This window comes from Cottoperca gobio, unplaced genomic scaffold (genome assembly GCF_900634415.1).
Source record: "Cottoperca gobio unplaced genomic scaffold, fCotGob3.1 fCotGob3_101arrow_ctg1, whole genome shotgun sequence".
NCBI classification, from domain to species: Eukaryota; Metazoa; Chordata; class Actinopteri; order Perciformes; family Bovichtidae; genus Cottoperca; species Cottoperca gobio.
Window position 1 is genome coordinate 6,324 of NW_021166781.1, and position 26,245 is coordinate 32,568.

General features: G+C 40.8%; 1 pseudogene; it reads right to left on the minus strand.

Moving 5' to 3' along the window:
• Nucleotides 1-26,245, minus strand: LOC115004472 (nuclear factor 7, brain-like; annotated as a pseudogene).

Genomic DNA, 26,245 nt, shown 5'->3' on the forward strand with positions numbered 1-26,245 from the left:
TTTGCACTCAACATTTTAATACATATTATTAGAAATGACACTTCTTGTTACATTGTTTAATGAACTGCCAGCTGTACTTACTAATACATATCGCTGCCGATTTAAAACATCAATCCTTTAAATCATTCATCAGGTAACAAATCCAAACATTTGCTCAAATTTGACATTTTGATGTTTTTATTTGGCATTTTTCACATTTGAAAGATATTTTGATTAAAACAATCAACACATTATTTGATAACAGAAATAATATTTAGTCGCAGCCCAAATGCACACAATCTTAAAGTCAATATTTGATGTTTGATTTTCTTGCCATTCTGGGCTCCTCTAATATGGATTAAACATTGAAGAACAATATAAACTTCATCAGGTTATTCCTGTAGAATCTTCTACAGTCAAAGAAGCACAAATAAAGAAGATTTATTTATTGTTATGGATAAACTGAAATAATATATAGAATATGTCGACAGTCACACACGCTCAACAAATCACAGGTGAGTTATTACACTAACATTCACTGTTCTTACATTGTGCACAGTAAGACCTGACGTTTTATCAAAACACTGGAGAAACAATATGACTGTATTAAGATACAAAAGGTTGTTTCTCATGTCTGGGAAAATAACATTTGTAGATATAAGTACAATAAGATGAACACATGGAATCTACTCGTCCCAGTTCTTGCAGCACATTTACACCACCAACACATAATTCTGCCGACATTTATGCTTTAGTTTCTCATTCTGTGCTGTGGAAATATATTGTATATTATACAACAATCAAGGAACGTGATCCATCATGTGACCTGCTGAAAGAGATCACATCTCATTCTTTCTTTAACCTGCATCTCTACATTTTCTTCATGTACTTTACAATTACACCATTCTCATCTATAAACATTTAACTGGAATTATCTGTAACTGACAAAAAACCACCTCCAGCATAACAATCCTAATAAATCACTGAGACGTCACCACCCTCCCTGAACGTCACAGAGAAATCTCAGTGGGACACATTTTGATATCAGCAGTTTTAGCTTCACCAGCTTTTCCAATACCGAACCATGGGAAGAGTTTCTCAGTGAAAGTGTCTCTGTGAGTGTAGATGTGAGTCATGTCTTCAGGGTCGGAGAAGGAAACCTCCCCCCTGTCATAGTCCAGCTGGACTCTGATCCTCTGGAGATTCTTCTTCACTCTGACAGTCTCACCATCACCATTAGTGTATTCTTCATCACTGAGATGTATAAACACCAGATTCCATATTCTGGTGAAGCTTCTATCTCTCCCTTCCTGTCAACTGACTCTTTAACCAAACCTACATCCAGAAAGGATGATCTCCCACCTCCACCTCCCAGCTGTGTTTCCCTGAGCTGAAGCCCTCAGAGCCCAGAACATCAGCATACTAGTGAATCTCTCTGGATTATCAGGAAGCTGCTGGTTTGTGTCTCCACGTCTCACACTGGTCAGATCATCAGACAGATAGAGCCAGCAGTTTGCAGTGTTTGGGTCCAGAAGGACAGGACTGAAGTGGACCTTCTCCTTCATCTTCTCCCAGACTCTGAAGGACAGGTTGCCCAGGTGTTTGGCCACATCTATCAGCGCTCCTGAGAGCAGCTGTGGATCTGACAGTGAGCACTGGACTCTGGCTCTGGTCTGAGTGGCTTTATAACTGCTGAGGAATGGCACCTTGTGTTTCTGCAGGTCTTCTTCAACAGCAGAGATACTGTGTGACAGAGAGGAGATCTGCTCCTGAATCATCTTCATCTCTCTGCTGATAGTCTTCCCCTTCTGCTCCTCTTCCTCCCTCAGAGCTGCCAGTCTGGACTCCTCTTCCTCTTTCAGGAACTGGTGGAGCTTGTTGAACTCTGCTCTGATCTTCCTCTCTGTGGACAACAGCTGCTTCTTGGACTCTTGAATCACTTCGTTGTATGTTTCCTCCACTTGTTCGTGTTTGTCCCTCTTGTCCTGCAGAGACTCTAAGTCACATGTCAGCTGGTCCTTCAGCTCACTGACTGCTTGTTCTACAGGAACCACCGTGTGACTCTGGTGGAGAGAAAACTCACAGACAGGACACACAGCTCTATCTTCATCCTTACAGAACAATCGAGGCTCTTCTTGATGTTTACTACACAACACCTCCACCTTCTTCTCTCCTTTCTCCGTCTCAGATGATCCAACTTTCAGCCTCTCAGCAAAGCAGTCAGCCAGTTCCTTCAGTGCAAAGTTCAAAGGTAATATATCTTTTGAGGTCTTTCTTTTACAAATGGGACAGTTTCTGTTCTTACTTTGTTCCCAGAAGTTCTGCAGGCAGCTGGAACAGAAGCTGTGGTTGCAGCTCAGAGACACAGGATCTCTGAAAGTCTCTGAACACACATGGCAGTTCAGGAAACTTTCAACAAGAGAGGTTTTCTCAGCCATCTGTCTCGGTCCCTGTTGTCTTTTGAAAGCAAGACTCAACAAGTTACTGTCCTTTCTCTTCACTCCAGACGTGTGTTTTCCAGCAGAGATCTCACACCCTGTCCTGGCGTCTCAGCTCTGTTCAACAATATCAAAATCTTCTTTTGTTTCCATGTATCTCTGTCACAGGGTGAACTATCAACAGCAGGAAATGCTGCTCTGTCATTTATTCACCAGCAGATGGTGACGTCAGGATGTCTTTCAGAGGGAAATGTTGAACTTTTCCTTCAGTTGGGGACAATTACTTTGTACAGGTATCTGTTGGAAGACAAACACAAGAGGTACAATCATTTAAAAAGCAGATCTTAAAGTTATTTGTTTTGGCTATTTGATAGACGAGTCAAAGAGAGATGAGAGGGGGGGGCAGGGGACGACATGCAGCAAAGGGCCACGGGTCGGATTGGAACATTGACCGCAGCGGTCAGGACTCAGTCTTAGTACAGAGGACGCTCCAGTAAAAAAGATGAAGTTATATTTCATTGTTCACTAAATAAAGAGTTGGAAATGCTCATAAAGGCACAAACAAGGAGAGGTTTGTGTCTTTGACTGAACATTTCAACAGGCTGAGTGACATGAAACCAGTTTGACAGTTTTATTCTTCAGCCAGTGCAACAGATGGAAGTTCAGGAAACTTTCTTAAAGTCTTATCTCAGCCATATCTTTTGCTTTTAGAAATGATACTTATATTAAAGACTCACCCACTTTGACTTCCCCTCAGTTTGCCTCTTACGATCCTCTAAATGTTCATTGTTCCATAGAAATCTCTCACACTGTCATGGTGTCGAGGCTCTGTTGTACAATGTCAGACTTTGCTTTTAATTTCTCTCTTCTTCATGAGTTAATCATTGACTTTAATAATGCAGTCATATGTTTCTATGACCAGCAGATGAAACATGATACTTTGCAAGCTGAACATGAGAAGACGTTCATTCTGGACTCCAACATGTTTAACCCTCAGTTTCCCTCTGTGAGATGATCTGGTCAGTGTGAGAAATCTCGTCTTAAACACTCACAGGACGATGAAGATTGTTGGAAAGACACTCATGTAAAACTCTTTCAAGATTAAACTTCTTCATGACATTTAACTGACGAGTGTGTGTGTGTGTGTGTGTGTGTGTGTGTGTGTGTGTGTGTGTGTGTGTGTGTGTGTGTGTGTGTGTCTCTCTCTCTGTGCATTTGATTATTGAAGCTGTTATAATCAGGGGTGCACATAACTGGTACGTAGGTACGGATGCGGTGGCAGAAATCTGGATTGCGTAACGTCACTTGTGTCACTGCGCGCCAGGTCATCAAAACAACACATAGTTCGTCTACACGTGTTTCTTGTAAACACTCAATGGAGTAGACTACTAGACATGTCCAAAAAACTAAATACATTATGCAGCTACTTTGGCGTTTCAACACATGCAAAAAAACAGCGAACCGAGCCGGAGCAGAAGAAAATATTTTTTTCTGAAAGGTGGCTCCAAGATGTGCCGTGGCTGGATGCTAATGATGAGCGCACCGAAATGTGGTGCAAAATATGTCGCTTGCATCCACATCTAGCAGACATAACAGGTGCGTTTCACACAGGCTCGAAGAATGTCAACCACCCTTTGTTTGAAAAACATGAAAAGAGCAAGGAGCACGTTAATGTGGCACAAACTATTGCTAATAAACAAGCTAGTAAAGAAGAACTATACAGCCACCCACTTGCTAGATGGCAAAACAAGCTGAATGAAGAACAGCGGTAACCCCTGTGTAATATTTTTCTCCTCGCCTTTCATAAAGCTAAACATGCACGTGCATACCTGTCAACATTGGAATTTCAAAACAAGGGAATGTTTTTGGCGGACTCCGCCCATATTTTAACAGCTCTCAGCCACCTAGCCCCCACCCATGTAACATTTTATATTGTCAAAAAACAAAATGCTTGTTACTCACCAAATCAACTGATTATTTGAACACAAAATCCATCCTCCTTTCTTTCCTCAAGAAGACTTCAATGACTCTGTTGTACAGTTTCATCTGTGCGTTTCAGTTCCACCAATAAGTCCTTTTCTACAGACACGGAGGCTAATGCTGAAAGCCGAGTCTGTCCAGCAGCATTTCTGCCATAAGTTTTAATTCGCTTTAAGGCCGAGAATGACCGCTCGGCAGAAGCAGTGGACACAGGGATAGACTCGCTAGCGTCGGAGTTGGCCTTTCTCTTCTCACGATGTCTAGCTTTTCTTGAAAAGTTTGTCTTGAAAATGCCGTTGTAATGATATCTGCGACCACATCGATCTCTTCTCCTCCTTCAGCCATTGTGGGTTGAAAAAACAGCTTGTACAAATCTACACAAATTAGACACAAATAAGCTGTGGACGTGCTGACGTTATCGTACATCTGCTAGCTGGCCCCGATTTCGCCAACTCGAAATCTGATTGGTTAATGCCACAGTTTTGTCTCCGTTCACTTTAAGCTACAGGTGCCCGTACTGTTGATTCTGAAGGCCTCAGGGCAGATTTCTTGGACCCTGGCAACACATGATGGCTGAAATATGATTGGATAAAAGCTCTAACATAAAGGCCAGCCCTCCAAATCTCCATCTGAGGCTGGAAGCAGCGCAACCAAGAGGAAAGCTATGAAATGAAGAGAATAGACTATGGGGAATAATTTCATACAAATTTGTGGAAAAAAATATTTCAAAATTAAATTTATATTCTGATGATGTTTAGGCCAGCAGAGAAGGCCTTGCTGGCCCTGACGGCCCGCCACTGCTGAATTTCTTTAAATAATATACCATTTTTGTGAAATCACACCATCACACCAAAAAAAATTGTTTTAAAAGAAAAAAGATTTAATAAACCTTGTGTTTTCAAATTGTTCAATGAAATATCACACAGAGATGGCCTAAACACTCAAAGACCCTCCCTGCCAAAGACACACACACCCTCACACAGACAGACACGTCTCCTACCAGTATTCAGAGGCCAGTTATTATCAACAATGAACATTGTGTGCACTCTCACACACACACTCTCAGTATGTTGCTTCTTTAAATTAGTGGGACTTCTGACATTCCTTGCCTTGAACAATCCTCCTCAAATCTGGCTTGTATTCCTTTGTGGTCACTCGAAGCAATTATTTCATGTGTGTGTCAGAACAGATGGATACTTTGATTTCACGTGTTTCAGGGTAGATAACACCGACTCACAGACGTACGTTGACCCAAACATTGATAGTAGCTTGAGTGCAGCCCGTTTGACATTGGGATATTTTTTCCATTGGCACAGTTTTCCAGAACTCAAGGGTCCCTTCCCTCAGAACAGGTTTCAGTCGGTCTTCCTCAGAAAGTTCAATCATCTCCGCCTCGTCCGTGACTAGCGCATACCTGTCAACCCTCCCGTTTTTCCCGGGATTATCCCGTATTTTTAACCTTTCATTAAAGAAAATAGGCCTAATTAAAAAAAGTGTAAAGTGTCCTCCGGTAAAGCAGATGGCAGTATTATGTTTAACTTCAGCTGAAAAACGTTATCCGCCAGTAAACACACAGAAGAAGAAAACAGGAACAATAACACAGAAGAAGACGAAAACATATGATGAGAGTCACAGTGAACGGGAGATAGATGGAGACGCAGCTGTACCTGCCAAACAAGTTACAACTTTATACAAGTACCTGAACAAATGGGAGGACACCTTCCCTTATTTATTAAAAGCAGAGTCGGGACAGCGGCGGCGGCGGAATAAGCGATGTTCACCAGCATGAACAATCGTCCAAGCACAAGCACGTCAAGAGGCACAAACCATACACTGTCAATGACTTCATGTGTGACAAGAAGTGTGTCGGAGGCAAACCAAGTGACCAAAGCTGAGGGAAAGATGTCGATGCTAAAAACAATGTAGCCTTCAGCTTCTGCATTGATTTCAGTCGCAGTGACGCGGACATGTTTCCAGACTCTGACATCGCAAGGAAGTCCTCGTGGGGGGGAACAAAAGCCACACAACTCATCAATTATCAAATACATTGATAATAACTCATCAAATAAAATACATAAATCTTATAAACATGTCTGTACAAGTAATACATACTTTACATAAACATGTATTTCCTGAATGTATATACCCGTCCCTTATGTGTTTACGTTTACATTGGTGGCTGAGAGCTGTTGGAGAGCCGCGCGGAGTAATAATAATATAATAAGGAAAATAATTCCCTTATTTTGAAATTCCAACGTTGACAGGTATGCACGAGCGGGGCTTTCAAACAGTCCGTCTCACAATTAAAAGGGTCGACGAGGAACGTAATCTGTGACCTTTTCAGCTGTAGATCATGGAACAGGGTCGCAAAGTTTTCGTGCAGGGTTTCAACCAATGTTGCATTTCGGCTTGTCCGCTTGCTTTCAGCAGAGAGGGAGGCCTAAAGTATAATTGTATTTATTTTCAGGATTTTAAAAATAACCTTTTTTTCCCCATTCTTTATATGAAAAACATCTTCGAACTGCTTTGCTCAAGTCTTCAATCAATTTCTTACATGGCACAATCATGAGTTTTCAAAAATTAATAGTACTTATAACTGCACAATTTTCCAAACTATGTCAATTTGTATGCATTTTTGGTTAAAATATGTGTTGTGATGGGGGTGACATTGTGTGACGGAAAAGACTTCATGTGTTGGAAATGACAGGTCACAAAAACATTTTTAAACAATGTTCAGTTTTATTGTCCCTTACACAAAAAACCCCACAATGTTCCATTTCAAAGCGAACACATTGAAACATTTATGAACTAAGTGAGTTGAACTTCAGAACAAAATCAAATTTAAACTCCTTTTTTTTTAACTAAGTTTCAAATGTTTATGTTCAAAACGAAACACACTAAAACATTCCTGTCCTCTAAGGCTGGTTTTAACTCAATTTGAGCTAAAATGAATTCTCACAGTATTTATCTGTGAAACTTGCATACAGTATATAGCAAGTCTGCTTCTATTCATCATGGTCAAGAACAGAGCGCATGTCTGCTCAAACTGCAGGATCCAACATCACATGTCGCTTTGTAACTGGCTGAGGATCTGGGACCAGTCTGAGAACATCTTCTGTCCGATACCAGAGCACATCATCTCTCATTGGACAGAAAAACCTGTTTTTGCCATCACGACCCAAAGCACAGTTGTCAGAGCCAACATCCTGTATAATGCCTGGGTAAGGCTCCCCATCATATCTGACCACACACCACTTTCCAATTAGTCCCTCATGAAGGTCTGCAACGGACTGAACTTTGGTGGTAGGTGTAAGGTTCGCTGGAACCGACAGAACTGAACCCAAAAGCACGACACAGAGACAGGCAGAATACAATATAGTTCAGTTTACTCAGTAATCCAGGCAGGGTCAAATACCGGTAAATCAGTCCAAAAGGCAAACAAATCCAGGAAGGGGCAGGCAGAAGAATCGGAGTCCAGAAACAGGCAAACTAATAGTGCGTGGAACGCGTGACAGTAGGTGTGCTTGTGGATGTGGTTTTTGAAGGAGTTTCAGTTTCACCTGTTTCCTCCATGTATACCGTTTGGAGACCAAAACATCTGCAAACATGGGGCTCTGAGCAAAAGCAGCTCAGAATGCGCCAAGAGATCTCTCCTGGTCTTGTACAGACAATCTAGGAGCATAATGCAGTGAAATTACACACGGCACAGATGAAAACAAAATGAAAGTGTCTTGCACTCATAAACTATGTTTGCATAACAAAGCCTGTGGGTGTGGTGGAAAACGTCTACCTGATGTATGTGCATTGTTCCTCGGATAGTCTGCAGGCCATTAGGAAGAAAACTGTCCATTTCCTCAATCTCCTTCTCAGTGACATCAGCTTCACAGTAGATGGCTGTTTTGAAAGCTGCTCATACAGCACTTTTCCATTTGGAAGATCAGTGCCGTTTACTACTAGTGAGTCAGCCTTCCGTTTAACTGCTGCACCAATTCCATCAGCCGGGCCTTTTCCATGTCCTGCCTCCAGAAAGTTCCATGTGATCCTCTGAAATCCCATTTGAAAGGGGATTTTGCTCAAGAAGAAGAAGTTTTTCTTGGATCTGTATTGTGTGGTGGGCCCATCACTGATTACATGCAGCATTGTGGCTGTTGGGTTCAGCTCTTTGAGGTAAGGGAGCACTGTGTTGAGATGAGCCCAGATAGCAGATGGGTCATGGCGCATTGAGGAGCTAATAGAACAGACCGACACCACCCCATTGTTGGTGTTAGCCACACCTGTATGGAGAGTGGCTTGTTGGTGAGAATCACCTAAATGGACTGCTTGGATCTCATTCCCATATTTACACATATAATTCTCCGCAAAATCAATTTGCAAGATAATAGCATCCTCTCCTAAATGCTGCGTCAGGGTTCTGAGAGCTGAATACTGATGTCTGGTGTTGTAGGTGTGTTTTCCCATCTTTTTCTTAAGTAGGTCTGAAAAATCATTCAGCAGTGTATGTAGAGTCCCATGCACTATTTCCTTTGCTGTGAAGTGAACGTTAAACTTTTCTTCTGTTCCATCCTTTTTCTTCTTCTCCCTCTCCTCAACCTTGCTTCTCCATTCAAACCACCAGGTTTGCTCTCTTATATCAAAAGCAGAAGTTTGCAGTTCATTATCATTACAGTCAGGGCACTCCCTGTACATGCACTCTTTTGTTGCATTTGTGCATGCCAAAGACTCAGTAAGGTCATTGAGTTTGGCACATTTAATCACTTTGTGATAGAACAGCCTGTCTGTCATAAACGGGAGATGTGCATGTATTTTACAGAGGCATGTGTCTCTGTCCCTGATTGTTGGTTTTACAATCCAGAATGGTCGCTTCTTGTTACTTCAGGATTCTCCATCAGAAACGTCTTGTGCAGCGCTCCCATTGATTCAACCAGAAAGTGCTTTTGCATTGTTTTCTTATTCTTTGTAATTGTCTCCTTCTTCCCTGTTGTTATGCTACTGTCGTCATCACGCTCAATAAATGTTGTTATTTATTATGTTTATATTATATTATTTGTTATATATTTTATTAATGTTATTATTATATCTTTGCTGATTTAGTTGGATTGCATTTTACGGACGTATCGAAGTTTGGTGGCCCTCGTCACGTTTTCCCTCCACAGCTTAGGTGAGAACCCAAACTGCTTTTTAGCGAAGCTGACCATGTGGTATTTGTTCAAAAGCCTACCAGCCACAACTTTGGCGATCAATTGGCGATCTTTAGCAGCGTGCATATTTTGATATTTCTTTTTTATTTGGGAAATGATTGTGTTGTGAAACAGCAGAGTTCTTCTTAAATCTTTTGTTCCTTGTCTCATCTGTTGTTTGGTTTTGAGCTTTGGTGAATCGACCATCACCATTTCCTTCTTAAGTCGGTGACATCTGTTGGGTTTTGAGGCCCAAAGGGCGCTGAGATAGTCTTTCAATTGAATCCAGTAAACTTCTAGTTGATCAAGATACTTATTTATTTAAAGTGATGGTGACAGCAATGTCAAAAAATACCCTCAGCCGAGGACACTTTCACACACCAAGTTCACAGTCCGAATCAATAAAGAGCCAGTTAGCTGTCTGTTGGTACAAGTGAAAAAGTGGTACAAAAACATCATAAACATTTTGCTATATTCTCTACAGAAGGGTGTCGTCGTCCCTCATTGGTCCATGTTGGCGCGGTTATGCCCCTTGGTGGGCCGTCTTGTAGGTGGCGAGATGGAGGTGGACCTGAAATTCTTTGAAGAGAACCTACAGTGCTTCACATTCATAACTAAATAGTGCTCATTATACATTTGTGCAGAAATACATGTTGTGCAATAATACATTTTGATTGAGGTGTACGAGTACATGTGATAATCATTAAATGTGACACAATACAATCAGGAGTTTATTTACTTCACAAATTCCCTACGTACACACCATTTATGGTGTGTATATCATTGAGTAAATATAAAGCACCAATTGGTGCAAGAATACAGCATATGGTATGAAATAATACATTCTTAGTTGTTTGGTTTTTATTTCAATCAAAAACGTACCAGAATTAGACAACAATGACTATAAAATAGGGAATACCTCAATTAAATAACGTACCTGAATTTAGAGAATGACTATAAAATAGAGAATACCTCAATCAAATAACATATCTGAATTTAGAGAACAGTGACTTATAAAAATAAGTATAAAAAATACCTTGTCTTTGATAAAAAATACCTTTAGTAGCAGCTTTGTCTTTAATAAAGAATACCTTTAGTAACAGCTTTGTATTCTAGTATAAAAATCTCTTTTAGCTTCACCTTTTATTCTAGTATAAAAATCCCTTTTAGCTTAATTTTTTATAAAAACACTTTTGGTATAAGACTGTAAATTTCAGCACACTTATAACATCAATAAAAAACAGTAAAAAAACAGTAAATCTCAGTATACCTGGAACATCAGTAAAAGACTGTAAATATAGGTAACTTGCAATGTCTATGTAAGACTGAGGTAGCTGTATTAAACTGTACCTACAGTGTGAGACTAACTACAGTAAAATCAGTAGCTGAGGCATGGCAGGAGTGATCATTTAGTGGAATTTATTCACACGAAAACATCTACCTGCAGGCTTTGTCTTTCCTCCTCTAAGAGGAACTCGCCTTCTCGTGCATCAAAAACTGACCTGCTTCAGCTCTCTCTTTGGTCAGGGCGGTGGTGATCAGCTTAGTGGTTAGGGTGCGGATGCATGGGATGCAGCAACATCCACACAGGATTAGTATACCTATCATTATCGGTACGATCAACAGAATGCTCAACACCATCATCTTATACTGACCAAACCAACGCTCCATGGAGCTTGTGAAGTAATTCTCTACCCAACTGTTTGAGGCTAGCTCTTTGCTGAGTGCGCTGAGTCCTTCCAAGGCTTTGGTAATGGATCCATCAGGGGCTGTGTTATTTGGGATGAAAGTACAACACATAGATCCAAACAATTTGCAGACACCCCCTGTTTCAGCCAACAACATGTCTAATGCAATTCTGTTCTGATATGTCATCAGGCTAGTCTGCCCTAATTGCTCATGCACTCCAGTGAAAGCATCTACGGTGTTGTTTGCTAATCTCTGCTGGTTGTAATAAAGGTAATTAATCCAAGCTACATTTTTGTTGGCAGTCACTTCGAACGAAAATGGACTCAAAACCCGCTTCAATTTCATTTCTAGCTTTGAATTCGTCAGGGACACCACGTGGTACTCCCATGGAGTCCATGTAAATTGTGGAGCAATTAAAATAAAAGGACAATTTATCCTCTGGTGCTGATTCTAGATTCACAAATCAATTAGTCAGTACTGTTTTGTTCCAGCAGGTTCAAATCTTGACTAACTTCTGCTAAACAGCGAGAAGGCGCCAGTGCAGGTACACAATGTGTGAGGTGGTGCCAATTAGCTCCTGTTTTACCTTTTACCCGGAGCGCGTGTGGAGTACGTTCTGTCACCTCCCACGGTCCAGTCCACCTAGGTTCAGACCACTTTCTTTTGTGGACCTTGACCCTTACCCAATCACCTGGTCCAACAGGAGTCTCTGGTGGTTCGTCAGGTGTTTCTGCTGCTGCTTCCACCTGTGTAGACAAAACTTCGATAATTTTAGCCAAAGCCTTGACATATTCATCTGCCTCAATCTGCCATAGATCTAATACAGGACCGTGCCCTCCTTCGCGTGGAGGGCCAGGCATTGGTCTACCGGTTAACAGTTCATGTGGAGACAAATGTGTTTGACTGCTTTGTGAGGATCTCATTGACATGAGTGCCAAAGGTAGGGCATCTACCCACTTTAACTTGTTACCATAACATGCTTTAGCAAGTTTTCTTTTGAGTGTTTGATTAGCTCGTTCTACCAAACCCTGTGATGCCGGATGATATACTGACCCAAATTTGTGTGTAATGCCAAAATACTTTTCTACTTCTTCAAGCTTATGGCTCGTGAAGTGTGTCCCATTATCTGATCGTATGCAACGTGGAACTCCATACCTTGGTATGAGTTCATTTTTTAATCATTTGATTACAGAATTGGCATCTTCTTTTTTGCAGGGAATTGCTTCAATCCACTTAGTGAAACGATCGACCATTACCAAAACATATCTGTACCCTCTTACCACATTTTCTGCTCCCATGTCTGTATAGTCAATACATATCTCTTTGAATGGTGCATCTGGCACTGGAAAACGACCCATAGGACACTTGTATGTTCTTTTATTGTTAAATTTACAACAGGTATCACATTCTGTTACAAAGTTTTCAACCATCTCTTTCATAAATGGGTGCCACCATTCTACCTCTATGTCCCTTGTTGTTCTTAGTTTTCCAACATGCGTGGGGCCATGGGCTTGTTTGATCAACAGGTGCCACGAGTCTGCCATCATGAGCTCTCCAGATTCCTTCAGTCTTGGTGGCTCCCTTATGAGCCCATTGATTATGCTCATAGACTCCTGCTTGTGCTTCCATTTCTTTGATGCTCTCCAAAGTGAGTTGCTCTTGATTTTCACTGTTCAAACAAATCATTTGCTGTGTGTAGCCGCCTGCTACTTTAGCTGCCTTGTCTGCTGCATCATTTCCTTTTGCCACTGCTGTATCAGTTTTCTGATGACCTTTGCATTTCATTATAGCAACATGTGATGGCAGCAGTGCCGCTTTCAGTAGGGCTCTTAATGCTTCAGCATGTTTGACAGGATTTTTGGATGAAGTCAGGAAACCTCTTCTCATCCACTGGGGGCCGTCAATATGAACAGCGCCATATGCATAAGCAGAGTCTGTGTATACATTTATTCTCTGGCCTTCTCCGTGTTTCAATGCTTGTGTTAACGCGACTATTTCTGCAAGTTGTGCAGAGGCTGGCTGTGGAATGATGTGTGCTTCCAAAGTTTGTGTGTTTTCTCCACTTTGTTGCACTACAGCATAGGAAGCTACATTTCCTTCATCTCCTTTGTAGCAGCAGCCATCACTGTATAGAATTTTATCTGGATTATTCAACGGTTCGGTTTCCAAATCTGATCTAATTTTAAGATCTTGTTGTGAGACAAATGCACAGTCATGTGGGTCATGGTTTTCTGAATTCAGTCCTGTTGCCATGTTGATTGTCCCTGCCACATATGTGATGTGGGGCTTAGTTAGTGTTTCTTCTATCTTTACTTTTCTAACTGGAGAAAAAGTGAACGCTTGTGAGTTTAGAAATGCCACTACACCATGTGTAGTGTTTACTTTGAGAGGGTGGCACATCACAACGTGTGCAGTCTTTTGAATTGTCTTTGCTAGAGCAGCCAGGTGTCTTGTACAACCTGTTTGTCCTTGTTCAACATTGTCCAATTTTGAGCTGTGGTACATCAGTACATGTCTTTCTCCCCCTTTTTTCTGAAACAGGACTCCATTTACCATCCCTCCTGTTTCAGAAACATCCAAATGAAAATCATCATTGTAGTCTGGGGAGCATAGATGTGCAGCTTGTCCCAAGGCTTGTTTAGTCTTAGTGAAAGCTTCTTCGCCTTCTGTAGTCCAGATGAGCTCAGCAGTGAGGTTTCTGTTTCCTGCTTCTGAGAGCATGTCTCTGAGTGGTTGAGTCAGATTTCCATAATCTGGTACATGAGTCCTACTGTAACCCGTCAATCCAAGAAATGCCAACATGTGTTGTACTGTCTTTGGTTTTCCATGTGATAGGATTGAGGTCCTTTTTGCATTGGTTAGAGTCAGGCTGTTTGCAGAAATGAGTCTTCCCAAGAAAGTGACTGATCTTCTTGCAACTTGAGTTTTTTCTTTCTTGACTTTGTATCCTGCTTCTGCAAGTAGTGTAAGGAAATTTGCTGTGGCTTCCAGGCAGGATTCAGCACTAGTGCCTGCGAGCAGCAAATCATCAACGTACTGTATCAGAGTTACACCTGGTGGCAGTTGTAAGCTGCTTAAGTCTTTTTTCAGAGCTTGATTGAACAGTCCTGGGCTGTCTTTGTAGCCTTGTGGCATTCTGTTGTAGGTGTATTTCTGTCCTTTATATGTGAAAGAAAATATGTCTTGTACTTCAGGGTCCAATGGTAGACAAAAGAAAGCATTAGCCAGATCTATGACTGTGAAGTATTTGTGTTCAGGATTGAGATTTTGAAGTGCCACATATGGGTCTGGAACAGGTATATTTTGTGACACTGTAGCAGAGTTGATTTTTCTTAGATCATGAACCATTCTCCAGCCTTTGTTGCCAGCTTTTGGGACTGGTAAAATGGGTGTGTTCCAGATGGAGTTTGAGTGTCTGATTACGCCAGCTTCTAGGAGTCCATTGATTGTTGCTCCTATTCCTTCAACCTGCTCTCTTTTTAGGTTATATTGCGGTAACCAACATGATGATTGTTCTGTTTTGAGAGTCACTGAGACCTCATGATGAGGCACAAAACCTACATCATAGTCTCCAGTTGTCCACAAATATGATGGGATATCTTTGAGTGTTTCTTCTGTGTCAGGATGGTTGGTGTGTTCTCTTCCATGGTCTCTTTCCAATTCTTGTTCTTCCAAGATGCCAACATCCATACTGTGGTGAGTGATTTTCCACATCGTCTCATCTTCTGCTCTCCATACACAGGCAATATTGGTTGGGAGCCAGTTGATTGACATGGCTCTTTTTATCATGGGACTTAAGGACCTTGCTTCAGATCCTACTGCCAATGCCAGTGTGATATGTGGCACTGCTTCAGCTGATAATGCATACCATTGCAGTTGTTCTTTAGTGAGAGCACAGAATGCAGCTACACCTTGAGGTCCCACGTAGATGTCCTTGACTTCTATTTGCTCCTTTGTCATGTTTCTTTCTTCCTCCCAGGCTTGTTGATACTCTTGGTCAGGTTGACGCAAGTAGTTATAGGTGCAGTGTAAAGGATCAAGTGGAGATCCATATGGAGCTAATGTGTTGATCCAAGGCTTCCATTCCATGTAAGTCTTCTGGACTCCTGGAGTGTCTTGACCTTCTGTCAACAGGCGGCTCCAATACACTGTTGTGGTAGTTTCTTCAATGTCTTGGGTAGGGCTTGATGTCATCACCAAGATCCTTTGATCCGTTTGATACTGTCCATGCAGAGGTATTTGTCCAGGAAACTGTAGAGTCAGTCCATCACTGGAACATAGAATTCGTGCTCCAGTTTTAACCAGCAGGTCTCTACCCATCAGGTTTACAGGACACTTTGGGGAGAAGAGGAAAGGGTGTAGCAGGGATTGTCTACCAAGTACAGTGACCAATGGCATGGTATACTTTTGTTCTTCTGTTCTTCCCGAGTATCCAACGGTTCGAAGGGTCTTTGTAGAGAGAGGTGGTGTTTTTCCTTTCAAGGAAGTTATACAGGATGCTGTTGCTCCTGTGTCCACCATCAGTTCCATTTTTTCTCCTTCTATCGTACAGGTGACCATTGGTTCATTCTGAGCTGGAATAGCTTCACCTGCAGTTGGATCCTCTGGGCATCTTCATTGTGAGGAACCATCCCATTCCTGGGAATGTTCCCATGCAGCGAGTGGCATTTGGTGAGTGTTGGGAGGATTTCTTCCTCTTCCTCTACCAAAACTTTGCTGTCCTCTCCCTCCTGCAGGACCTAGCTGTCCTCTTCCTCCTCTTCTATAGGTGGGATGTCCTCCTCCTCTACTGTTAGGGAATCCTCCTCTTCCTTGATAGGAGTTTCCTCCTCCTTGGTAGGGGTTTCCTCCTCCTTGGTAGGGGTTTCCTCCTCCTTGTTGCCCATACTGGTGGCAATCTTTGACCCAGTGAGATGCGCTTCCACAATTAAAGCATCCCTGTGGTGGAGCTTTTTCATAATTTCTGTAGCGGTTGTTACCCCCTCTCCATGCTCCTCTGTTTGGTACTTGCCATGGAGGTCCATTCTGAGGAACTTGTTGCTGTGTATGAGTCTGTATTGTTGTTTCTGGGAATTCTCCAGTATCGTACTGTCCCATTAACATCTGTCTCTTATCTTTCTTATTCTTGCACTTCTGTCTGCCTGTGTTGCTCGTCATGATGCACAAGGTGCTCTCTCCAAAGTGCATTAGGCATTGAGTCTAGTCCCACTACACTCTTCAGACAGTTTTGGACATGAGTAGATAGGGCCTTTATCACTGCATGTCTCCACAACATGGTACATGATAGAGAGAGGTCATGTCTTTCTCCAGTGCTGTCTAACCAGACGCCTTCGCTTCTTTTCAGGAAAGAATCTGGGGTGCGTAGTACCTCTTTATGTGGATTTGGAGCAGGGTGAGCAACAAAATGAGAGGGAGAGTGGGCGTTGAGTAGCTTTTCCTCTAATTTTTCCTCGAGTAGTTGGACATGTTTCATCAGGTGCTCTAGTCGTTTCTCTGTTTCTCCCTCCTCTACTTCCAGACATCCTCCCTTTATGCCCATCATGGGTGCCTGTATTGGAGTGGGATTAACAGGATTGTGACTGGGTGCATATGCTGGAGGGGCGGAGACTTGTGTCAAATCTGGGTAGAGTTGAGGTGTAGGCTGGATAGGTGTAGTTTCTTCATGTTTGGTGCCTTTTTCTTCTTCTTTTGTTTCCCTGATCACACAAATTGTCTCAGGTGCGGTCTGAGGTATGTTCTTGAAGAGTAGAAGGAGATGCATAGCTTTGGATTTTCTGTTTGCAGCTTTCAATGTGGCTTTCTTTACAGCTCCAAATCTTTGTTTTTCTCCTGTCTTCTCCCATGCTGCCATCTTTTGTTGATATTCGCCATTTTCAAATTCGTAAACTGCCCTTCTTTGGTCCTCACTTGGACCTGGTTGATCATCAATTGGAAACAATCCTCTTTCTTGCCATGCGAGTAGTAGCTTTTCTGTCTTTGCTCGAACCTTCTTTCTTTCACTTGGTTTGGTGCAGGCATCCAATCGTTGGTACATTTGTTCTTTGTACTGTGCTGTGGACACAACCTTGACTTGCTTTGAGCTTTCAGATGGATCCATCATGTTGAAAATTTGAAATTCCTCAAATGTTGTTCAGTCAGTGGAGATACTCAAAATTCAAATAAATTGAGCGCAAAATGAAAATAAAAATTAGAAATAAAAAATGTTTAAAGTTCAAAAATTAATTGAGCGAGAAATAAAATTAAAAGCAAAAAATGTTTACGTTTTAAATCTAAAATAGAAACAAAGTTAAAAATTGTTTACGTTTTAAATCTAAAATAGAAATGAAATTAAAAAATGTTTACGTTTTAAATCTAAAATAAAAATGAAATAAAATTGTTTACGTTTTAAATCTAAAATAAAAATGAAATAAAAAATGTTTATGTTTAAATCTGAAATAGAAAATAAAAATTGGAAGTGTAAATTTCCTAAGTTTAAATCTGGAATCAGAAATAAAAAGAAAACATGTAAATCAAAACCATAAAATGTAAATCTGAAATATAAGTATAATCAAAGGTAAATCAAAGGCAGGACTTATTCAAACTTTTTCTCTAATGGGCAATTCGTGACAATTATTATAATTATAACTCTTAGTAGTTATTTGAATTTGGGTGTAAATTCAATTTTGTCCACCAGATAGAGGCATATGTCCACAACAAGAGGGTCAAAGTTCAACTTGAGTGTACTCGGTCAAAGGTCAATGGTACCGGAAACCAAAAAAAACTTTTTAACTTACGGAAATATAAAAACAGGAAATGGACTACAAGTCGAATCAATGAAACTACAAATTTTCTTTTTTACTCCTTGTGGAGGATTTACAGAATTACAGAAACAGGAAATGGACTACAAGTCAAGTCAATGAAACTACAAATTTTCTTGCGGCTTTGTCCCTTTGGAACTCCTGGTGGAGAACTTACTGTATTACAAAAACAGGAAATGGAATCGAATCAATGGAGCTACTGTTATAGCGAGCACACTCCGTCGTAGGAGTACATTCCCTGGAGCCGGAGCCTTGTATTCGTTACTTTTTATCAATACACAAACTCTTCGTTGTAATGCCCAACCCCAAATGTTATCAGCGTGAGACTCAAGGTTCTGTTTGTTCCGAGGTGCTTTCGAAAGTCGAACAACTTCTTGGCGTTTGTATATGCTCGAGTTGCCGGCCCTGTTAAACACTCGTACCAACTAGTTCCTTCTGGTGAGACTTTTTTCAACTTTTAATAACACCAACACCTTCCCGTGATTCCCCTTTATCTATCGATAGTCAAACAGTCAGTTTGCATGGTTAAATTTTCCGCTACAAACGTAAATGTAACCCCAAACAAGCGTTAGCTCCACGTTAGCTTCAGGCGGGCGCCTGGAGCTGTATAGACGTTAGCTCTAAAATAGCTTGACTTTGACGCCTCAATTCATTCATTCACTTCAACAACATTGCTTTTCAACAACTCACACACACATTCATCAACATATAGTTTCCAAAACACACTGCATTGATACTCGTTCTATGCCGTTATTATTGGAATAAATAGGGTTTTTATAGCCCCCGCTAGCCGAATTCCGTGATCTTTTAAACCACTTCAAAATGCTTACTTACTTTAAACTATGTGTCTATGGTCGTCTACGGAAGATGAATAAATATATAGTGAGACAATGGGGAATTCGTCAACCTCCTCCACGCAGTCACATCAAAATATTCACTGTTAAGGCTCTCTCTTTTTAACCAGAACAGGCCGCGTTGGCCTTTTCCTCCTGCAGACACCACCAGTCACTCAGACTGCGCTTTCTAACCCAAAGACTTGATATTTTAACTTTACACTATCAAATCGAGCGCTACTCGAAAACCTTATTTCTTAACCTTATTTCTTACACCGGTGTCACTTTTTAAAACCTTTTCTGTGCACAGTTTCATATGGTATTTTTCAAAACTTCGTCACCATCACTTCATCAATATGCAAACAGCATGGATAGTATATTTTATGAGACAGCGTTCAGAGTGTGTTCTTTGACATTTACAAGTACTATTGTTCTACAATAAACTATTGCAATTTCGTTTGTAACAGGTTTGCTCACCTTATCGTTTGTCAGGCCTGTTGTAAATGTCATTGAACGCACTCCTCCGGCTTCTCATCCAGTCGCCCTCGTGTCCAGAACTTTCAGATCATCACGTCGGGGTCACCAGGTTTTAGTTGGGTTTTGAGGCCCAAAGGGCGCTGAGATAGTCTTTCAATTGAATCCAGTAAACTTCTAGTTGATCAAGATACTTATTTATTTAAAGTGATGGTGACAGCAATGTCAAAAAATACCCTCAGCCGAGGACACTTTCACACACCAAGTCCACAGTCCGAATCAATAAAGAGCCAGTTAGCTGTCTGTTGGTACAAGTGAAAAAGTGGTACAAAAACATCATAAACATTTTGCTATATTCTCTACAGAAGGGTGTCGTCGTCCCTCATAGGTCCATGTTGGCGCGGTTATGCCCCTTGGTGGGCCGTCTTGTAGGTGGTGTCAGGTAAATTAATCCTGATCTGTATTAATCCACACTGGAAAGACTATCACATGTATTTGTCCTACCTCAATCAATATGTATTACGACACTACGAATATGTTTCTGCACTATTATGTATTTTCTGCACAACTATGTATTTTCTGCACAATTATGTATTTTCTGCACTAAATGTATTACAAACATAATAGGGGCACTTCCCCTTTAAGAGTAACAGGTCAACAAACCATCACTTCCGGACTGCTGACGGAGGAGCGTGTAGGCGCCAAACTGGGACCAATGAGGAGAAGGTCAACGCCTACTCCATGTATTAGATGCGAATTTTCAAATGTTTGGACACACTTGGAGCGGGACCGTCAGACAGTTAACTGGGGTTTTTAGAGCGTTCAGTCTGTGGAAACGGCGAAGTGAAAAGTGTCCTCAGCTGAGAATATTTTCTTTGTTTGACTTATTACGTTAAATAAATATATCGATTGCATCAGGAGATTGCTGTTTTGATTCGACATTCAAGCTCCGAGTTCTTCAGCTTTTTCCTACCCTTTAGTGGCGAGATGGAGGTGGACCTGAAACTCTTTGAAGAGAACCTACAGTGCTTCACATTCATAACTAAATAGTGCTCATTATACATTTGTGCAGAAATACATGTTGTGCAATAATACATTTTGATTGAGGTGTACGAGTACATGTGATAATCATTAAATGTGACACAATACAATCAGGAGTTTATTTACTTCACACATCTTTTCTTGTACTTCTCAACCTTCTTTAAGGCATCTTCCAGCTTTGCATTTGTTGCATGAAGATCTCTGTAGACCTTCGCCCTTGTCTTCGCAACCTTTTTTATTCCTCTTTTTCTCTGTGTGTGGTTTTCAGGTGCCGGCAACTGTAGTGTTTCAGGTGGCTCAGAGGAGCTGGAGCTGTCAAGTGAGACATGTTCTGGGTCAACAAGAACGTCTTCTGGTGACTGTGGTGGGGTTGTTCCAGCCATAAATCTCTCTACTACAGCTACTCTTTTCAACTTCCTGCGTCTGTTTTGTTGACATGTTCGCCATTGTCTCCTAGTTTTTCTTTGCTCTCTCTTGGACAATTCTGACACAGATTTAACAACACCTCGTTCCTTTTTCAGGTATCTTTCTCTGTCTTTCCTGAGGGACTCCTGGTATTTAACCTGGTCTGATTTAATCCTTTCTCTGTAAGCTTTTGATCTCTCTGATGTGGTCTTGCGTGCCATCTTAAAGAACAAGAGAAGGTGTCAACACCAGCATTGGATTTTTTTTTTACTGTGTTGCCATACGAAACAATTAAGTGTTTTGTTTAATTTAATATACATTATATTTCACTGATATGAGCCATAAGACTCAAATATCATTTCCATCACAATAATAAAAGTGATGGAAATGACGTTTTGTCACATTTTAAAAAGAATCTCATGATATGTTAGCATGCTAACGTCTTCTTTAGAGCTAGCATTAAATAAACACAAAATAGACAATACCAAATGTTGTTTTTCTTATTATTTCTAAATTTAAAGGATATATGAGCTATTTGGAAATGACAGCCAATAAACACATTTTCGATTGACCAAATATTGACCTTGATTTTATCTTATATTACTTCCCTTCATGGAGCTGTCTTTGTGCTGCAGCCATGTGCTCTCCTATCACATGACTAAGGCTGTGATCACCAAGTTTAAAAACTTTTTTAAAAACTCACCAAATTCACATTTTGCATGGTGTGATGGAAATGACAGGGACCCCAAGGGACAGATGTTCTTTTTATAAAACAAGACATGAAATACTAATATATCTTACAACACATGATACATTTCATTAAAATGGCCATTTGTGTATCATTTGCACATACAATTCATTTTAGGTCAATATTAAATGGAAAACTTAGCAGGTTTGAATATCCAACATCAGGCCCAGGGACAAGTGATATACAGCAAGATATACACTTTTTATGTAATACAAATAATGACTGGTCTATGATTTAATTTTTGTATGTTCCTTTTTAAGTGAGTGTCACAAAAACAAAAAATAGGAAATGTGTTTCAGTTTTTCTTATTTCTGCCAGGGACACAAACATGGCGATAGTTGAAGAATCACCCAGGTACAGCTGCGTCTCCATCTATCTCCCGCTCACTGTGACACTCATCCATCTCTTTTCGTCTTCTTCTGTGTTATTCTTCCTGTTTTCTTCTTCTGTGTGTTTACTGGCGGATAACGTTTCTCAGCTCATGATAAACATAATACTGCCTCCTGCTCTACCGGAGGCCACTGTACACTTTTTTAAATTAGGCCTTTTTTTTTTTTTTTTGAAAGGTTAAAAATACGGGATAATCCGGGGAAAAACGGGAGGGTTGACAGGTATGAACTTGACAGAGACACTACTCTGAGAGAATGGATGTGTTTCAAGCAAGCAGGAAAACACTTGGCAGCCTCCTCTGTGTATGACTCCAAATAGCCAGAGCCAGTTGAAATAGAGGACAGTGAGGAGGACTGTGAAGAAGACTGCACTTATTGAAACCACGCTACGTGTGGGGTGAGTACCAAACTCTGTCTCCTGGTACTCATCTGAGTAACTCACTAAAGATGTTATGTGAACCCCTGGTTATATACATCTAAGAGATATCATCTATATAAGAGATTTAGCAGAAACATTCATTTGTTCAGCGTTCCTTTTTATTGCTGATTACAGCTCTCACTATCCGTGGACTTTGTGTGACAGCTTTCTTTTTATTGCAGGACCTTTGAACTCAAAGTTTTAATGGTACATGTACTTCTTTGTGATATCAAGTGTTTAGCGTCACACAAATCTAGAAACTGTCATGAAGAACAAGAAAAAGTTTGTAGGTGTCTTTTTTAAACAAATATCTGATGTTACTTAAGGTCTGAAAGAGTGTGTCAGATCATAACAATACATAACACAATGTAAGTATTTATTTATAGAGACAGAGAGGAAACTAGAAGTCACACTAACACTCTGCTCTCTGCTGGATGATTCATGAACAGCAGCTCAAACAGACAAACAGGTCCAACAATCTTCAACTCTCCTCTCATATTTTACATTTTAACAATGAGCTCTTCTGGATCACAGAACCAGCAGAAAATGTCCAGAAACATCAAAACCCTCCTGATGAGAGAAGAACATTTAATTTATTTGATGCGAACGACATGAATGATGTCACGATAAGAATGCTGCTGCTCCGTCGTGAGACTCCACTCTAACTTCAGCTTATTTCAACGATGGAGAGGAGTTGGACATCACACAGTTGCCCCCTCCCCGCTCTCATATGTTCCCACACCAGGCTCTGAACTGACTGATGAGGTGACTTAAAGGGGGACATTTATTTTGTATTCTCCTTGATATTACTCAATAACCAGGTGACAATAAAACAGCCTCTCTACACACCATTTGTCCACTTTGGTCCTGACGTCCACCATGATGAGCTCGTTCAGGCTGCAGATATTTGGTTGATGAGAATTGACTTTTCCTTTGAGTTCCTCGTCCCACCACAGTGTAAACCCTCCAAGCTGCTGTAATGATACATTTCCTATGTCCATGTGAAATATTTTATGGTTTGATACATGTTTCACTGAACCTCTGCCTCACCCAGAATATCTCTGTAACTTTCTTATGATTCCCTCGATACTTTTCCTCTGTGCCTCCTTACAGATAAGTAACTTCTAATATGGTCAAACTGGACCGATGTATCTGAGGTAGGCACTCCCTGTTCCCTGTCTGAAGCTTGACTGAAGGTTATCCTGTACGGACAAAATGTTCTAAAGTGTTTAACTGTATTCTTATGTCCATCCGACACCCCCAACTGTTTGAATCTTACACCCATACCTGTCAACATTGGAATTTCAAAATAAGGGAAATGTTTTGGCGGACTCCGCCCATATTTTACACATGTAATGTAAACGTAAACACATAAGGGACGGGTATATACATTCAGGAAATACATGTTTATTTAAAGTATGTATTACTTGTACAGACATGTTTATAAAATGTATGTATTATATTTATTAGTTAATATCATCAATTTATTTGAGTGATGAGTTGTGTGGCTTTTGTTTCCCCCCACGAGGACTTCCTTGCGATGGCAGAGTCTGGAAACATGTCCGCGTCACTGCGACTGAAATCATCACAGAAGCTGAAGGCGACATTATTTTTGGTACAAAGCATCGCCATCTTTCCCTCAGCTTTGGTCACTTGGTCTGCCTCCGACACAGTTCTTGTCACACATGAAGTCATTGACAGTGTATGTTTTGTGCCTCTTGACGTGCTTGTGCTTGGACGATTGTTCATGCTGGTGAACATCGCTTATTCCACCGTGTGCGATGCTAACATCTGAATGGCACACTTTACAAAAAGCACGAGTTGTCCCGACTCTGCTTTTTATTAAATAGAAGGTCTCCTCCCATTTGGCAGGTACTTACATAAAGTTTCAACTTTTTTGGCAGGTACAGCTGCGTCTCCATCTATCTCCAGGTCACTGTGACTTATCCATCTCTTTTCGTCTTCTTCTGTGTTATTGTTCCTGTTTTATTCTTCTGTGTGTTTTCTGGCGGATAACGTTTTTCAGCTCATGATAAACATAATACTGCCTCCTGCTCTACCGGAGGCCACTGTACACTTTTTAAAATTAGGCCTTGAAAGGTTAAAAATACGGGATAATTACGGGTACATTTTTAAACGTGAGGAAAACAGGATAGAAGGAAAAATACGGGATAATCCCAGGAAAAACGGGAGGGTTGACAGGTATGCTTACACCCCTCCCCTCTCTGCTCACTGTCTTTTTAAGACATAAACACACACACACAGTGGATTCATCACCCAGACTGCCTTGCATTCTGTATGACGATTGAACTTTCTCTGCCCAGAGAGTAAAGTAAAGACAATAGTTCTCTCAAGAATCTTTATTTCACTATTATAGAACTCACAAAGAAAAGGACTTGATTAAAGCTATCCACAACTCTGCTTCCTCAACACCTGGAGGACTTTGTCCTGAGCTCTGCAGAGCATGGACTCATTATTATGAGCTTGGAGACCTCAGTGGAGACTCTTCCTGAGGAGATAGCAGAACTGCTGCTTTTGCACAGTTCCCTCAGAAGGTCATCTGGAGGCGTACTGGGAACAGATTGTCCACCACAACACCATGCTGCTGGACAGGCTGCCCAAAATGACCTCTTAGGACGCCCAAAGAGTGTTTGTGGACCACGGAGGCAGGAGCTGTCACTGACTTGTATTCTAACAGTGAAATGTTTGTGGTGTTAAGTGTTTGAAGGCAGGAAAGAAAAACTGCACTAATACAGATACTTCTGTTGCCCTGTATGTACTTCTGTAGCACTTTCTCTAACAGCATGAGAAAAAGAAATAATGAGAGAAGCAGAGAATGAATTATGTTTAATTTCAGTGTTAATATCTTGTATAATTGAGTTTTATGATGGTACAGCAGCAAAAAATAAATGTCGGCCTCTGAAGAGCTGAAAAGACTCATGTCCAAGATATCATTCAGTCTGAATAATGTGTTTGAGACTCGACTGAACTGGTGTCTGAAGAAGCAACAACATGCTACAACAAGAGCCACAGCAGAGATGCATCTCTTATCTGCCCTGGACATACAGCATGTCTGACAAACACAATGGGTTTTTGTGAAGGATATGTATTAAAAGAAAATCCATCATAAACTGCTGAGAGGTGCTGCTATTGGTCAACCTGTGCAGCAAACAGGAATATGCATGTAAATAAGTGACAGATCAAATGTTCAGTGTTCAAAATGAGTCTGCTGTGAACAAAATGTGGACTTTGTCTCCATCTTGTGGCGTTTACAGGAAATATAATGTGACCATGCATCACATACTGTATACATATTGCACATTCAATAATGTGGATGACATTATGCACATGTGGGTATGTTGTCCCTGAACACTGCCTTCAGTAGGTCACACAATTAATCACATGTAAGAGTGAAGGAACCAAATCTTTAGTGAAAACTCTCCTAAAGAGCAAATCCTTCAGACAGCCATCACTACATGTGTGTGTACAACCCTCAGTCCTCCCTCTCTTCAATGAGCCTCTTTATAACACACTTGAGCATCAACACACTGTTACAACTTCAGATTACAAAGCTGACCAACAACTGCTTTATTGGTTTCTCATAAGACAAAGTCTCAAAGTGAAGAAAGTATGTATTTTCTCAGGAGACTGTTGTAAATGATTATATTTAATGCTGCAGTGAAGGTGTAGGAGGGTAAATGTGATTCCTGAATGTTTCTAAGTGAGAATCAATTCATCTCCATCAAATGAAACCCGTTGCACAACTCTTCTCCAACATGCCATGCTTTATTCCTCACACGTGTTCTGCTACTTACAGTGGATATATAAAGTCTACTCACTCTTATGAAATTGCAGGTTTTTGAAACGTAAAGACATC